This window comes from Rhinopithecus roxellana, chromosome 4, assembly GCF_007565055.1.
Source record: "Rhinopithecus roxellana isolate Shanxi Qingling chromosome 4, ASM756505v1, whole genome shotgun sequence".
Lineage (NCBI taxonomy): Eukaryota > Metazoa > Chordata > Mammalia > Primates > Cercopithecidae > Rhinopithecus > Rhinopithecus roxellana.
In genome coordinates this window covers 79,068,395-79,072,323 of record NC_044552.1, presented here as the reverse complement: position 1 = coordinate 79,072,323, position 3,929 = coordinate 79,068,395, and the positions used below count along the sequence as shown (strand labels likewise).

At 45.1% G+C, this 3,929-nt stretch overlaps 1 pseudogene; it reads right to left on the bottom strand.

The window, feature by feature from the left end:
* Positions 1–379: 379 nt before the first annotated feature.
* LOC104656864 lies at positions 380–2,494 on the bottom strand (annotated as a pseudogene).
* Positions 2,495–3,929: the final 1,435 nt, after the last annotated feature.

The window sequence follows — 3,929 nt, the reverse complement described above, 5'->3', positions numbered from 1 at the left end:
AAAAAAAGGAAAGGGAGCTTGAGATGAGATCTTTAAAAAAAATTGGAGAATACGTATTCCTGAACAACAACAACAACAAAAAAAAATAGAAGAGAAAATAAATTAAAATGATATAAGTGGATGGGAAGAAGAGGGAAGCAGAGGGGCCAACCAGGGTAAAAAAGGGGACCCAAAGGAGGGGAGCCTGAAGGAATCCAATGCCAGTGTGGATGTCCATCTGTTTCCGTCTTCATCACTACTGTCTTAGGCTCCAGTTTTGCGTCAGTCTCCTTACTTCCTGTCTCCATCCATAGTCTATCAGGATCCTTCAACACCCTCTACCTTGCCTCCACCTCTTCTGGGCTGCTCCCTTCCTCTTCTCCTTTTACTGGGATCTGGTTCACTCCAGGATCCTCAGGTCATAGTTCCTTTTGGCCATTCAAAGATTGATGCTATTCAGGGAGTTGTTGAGATGAAGGGAGGCATTTTGAGCAGCCAGCGGGTTGGGGAACACAGCCACGATGGTGTATAAGGCAGCAAGGTCCAAGCAGTGGCCATTCTCAGCAGTCCCACCATTGTCCCCTCCACCCCTGCCAGGCAGCCCCTGAGCTGAGTCTTGGCATTGGACGTAGCAAGCTGCTTAAAGAGTTTTTCTGCCTCGGTACAGGTGATGCCCTCAGGGAGATCTGTCACCTCCAGCACCTGCCCCAAGACAACATCTGCTGTCTCCATGTCAGAGGAGGCGGATTTGAGTGCTTGTCTGTTGCCCTGGTTTCCATGTCCACTCTGTCCCTGGTGCACTGTGTAGGTTGACTGGCCATGGAGCAAGGGAGGGCAGATGGACAGATTGCACTCTAAAGGCTGGCCTAAGAGGGAGTAGCACCCACCACCCTGTGCTGGACCCCCAGGCCAGGGGAACCATCTGAAGACAAACAAGGGACTGAGTCCTGTGCAGACAGCCACCACTGAAGCTGGTGACAGGAGAGGGTGGTAAAGCCTCGGTAGGAGATGTGTCAGGGCTGCTGCTCATTTGTGTGTTGGCCTGGGGGCTCATATCAGGATTGTACAGGTCTCCAGGCTTCTGGTCCTCGTGGTCCATGCTGTAGTATTTACAGTGACTCCACTGGCCCCTGGATGGGTTCTGAGTGGGTTCAGGGTCCATTAGCGAAATTCAGCTGCATGACCACCACAGCTGGTCCAGAAGGTGACACTCCTGACTACTGCTGCGACATCTGTGGTAGACTGCAGGGAGAGAGAAACTGAAGCATCTTGTAATGCTGAGACCCAGGAGGTTGCAGAAACCTAACAGTAGGGCTTGTATGGTTCTGCTGAGCCAGTGGGATCATGCTGTAGTACACTGGTATGCCCCCTGTTGGGGGGCCTCCTTACCCAGACTGGCTCACAGGGGCCAGCATGAGTTGCTAGAAAGGCCGCTGGACCACATTTTGTGAGTAATTACCCACTGAGACTTGGTAAGAAGGCTGTGGAGGGTACTGAACCACCAGGCCTTGCATCTGGCCCCCCACACTGCTTCTCCGACTGCAGAGCAGTCCCTGGTTCTGTGGCTGCTGGAACCCCTATCATTCCTTGGTAAGCCACCTGCTACCAGTTGGGCATCATGGGCTATAAACCGGGCTGCTGGGATGGCTGAGCAAGTTTTTGACCACATCGGGATCTGCAGGCCACCAGGTGAGAGAAATGTTAATATTGCTGGTTGGAATTAGGATATTGTCCAGGGGTATTATTAAGAAACCTGGATCTGTTGAGAAGGCTGCATGTAGCCCCAGGGTAGCAGCACTTGCTGAGCAGCTGATGCTTGGCTAGAGGTGGAACAGTTAGAGGTGGAGAGGGGCTGACCCATGGATGCCATGATGAAGTTAGTCTGCTGATGGTGCTGGGAGATGAGTGGGAGCTGGAATAGAGGTGCTGATGAGTCAGTTGCTTTAGTAGAACCTTGGCACCTAAGGCTCATTTGTCCAAAGGAGTTGCTGAGGTCATCTGCCTGTGAGATCATGTTATTATTCAAGGATGGCTGTTGCTGAGGTGTGAGTGGGACAGCACAAAGTTTGCCGCTGCCGCTGCCGCTGCCGCTGCAGCTGCTGCTGCTCAAGGGAGAAGGTTCAGGATAGACTGGGATGAGGTGACCTGGTTGCACACTTCTGGGGTATGTAGTGTCACACCTGGCCTGGAGATCCTTCCTGTATTGCCACCTTTACTGCTGCCAATGCAGTCACCTTGAATGAAGATAGAGATTCTGCTGAAGCTGCTGGCTTTGGTTACAGAGGGTTGCATGTTCTGGACAGAGCCATCCGCGTTCGTGCTGCTCCACGGCCATGGCTCCAAGGGATTTGAGTTCACTGTCTGTGCTGTTCCGGCAGCTGCTTGAGATGCAGCTGAATCTTCTGCAATTCCCCCTGATGTCATTTATATATCCTTTCTGGCCAGTCTCTTGGGGGTCAAATATTCTCTCTCAGACCCTTGGATATTTGTCCCCTTTCTCTTCTATTGACTTACTCCTCCTTCCTAAAGCACCACTTTTATTTATAATTAATTTCAGATTTTAAAACATGTAGGAATGTTCTAAGTTCCCATATTAAAACTGTATAAATTTTAGAGCAAGGATTAATGAAATGAAAACTTCTGTATAATGTCATTTCATTTAGGGTTTTCTTCATTCATTCAAAGAAACATATTAAAGGACTGTTACATGCCAGGTGCTGAGCTAGATATAGACAATACAGTGATGGGCACAGTACACATGGCCCTTGTCTTACAGAGCTCTGTAGTCTCGTGGGGGAGACAGTCATTATGTTTGACAGTTTCATCTATGAAATGGGCAAGCATTGTTAAAATTTGAGGAATATATTCACGTGGACAGCTGAGTAGTTAAAAATCAATCTTTTAAAGCCACAGTATGGGATACATCTTGACTTTTTTATGTCATTTCTTTGATCAGAATATTCCACCCTAGAGACATAAAAAGATACCAATTTCTCCAGTGATTACAACAGGATTAATCCTGCTAACCATTTGTTGATCCTACAGGGAAATGATAATAGTACATCTATAGTAAAGAATGCTATGCATCAATAAAAAAAAAATACAGTAAATCAATAGATGAGGACATTGAAAGAACTACCAAGGTATTCTGCTAAGTACAAAAATGTTTTGGGATTATATATATAGCATATGATATGATATCACTCATACAAAAGAGAAGTATACATTGATACATACATACATGCACATATATATATATAATTAAATACATATGCAAATACATAGAAAAACAGTCTGAAAGGTATTCACCAATAGATGATAGTTGCTATGTTTGAGAAAGAAACTCAGATTAGAGCATCAGACACTTAGTACTCAAGATAATCAAATCATTGGTGCTATTTGAGTTAAAAATATGACACTGAATTTAAGTACAGCTTATGCATTTATCATTTTTAAAAGAGAAAAAGGAAATAAAACAGACAAATTATACTAAAGAAGTAAACTAGTCTTGTAGTGACTACTTTTAGCACCAGCAAGTGAAGGCAACCATAGAAGAAGAAAAATGATTTTATCTCTGACATTTGAACCAATGAAAGGATTCTTGTGCCAGAAAAGAGAATGTGGTCTTCATCAAAGGAGAACTAAGAAGCTATTGTCTAGATACTCTCCCCTCATTCCACAAATGTGGGTAAGAATGCCATTGAAGGACTGAAATGCAGTGCTGCTCTCCCCAAGTCTCCATTGAGTTTGGAGCTCTGAGAGGTACTTTTAGGACCACCTCTGAGGAGTGGCATCTAATATCACCTACCATCTAACTTAGATAGTCAAGAAATGTAGACTACAGTCCATGAATGAAAACTCTACATTTCCTAAATTTTAGGAACTTTCTTAAGGTTGTCACTTTTATTTTCTCTTACCTGTTCACTTGTGCTAATTCTGAGGAAGAGAAA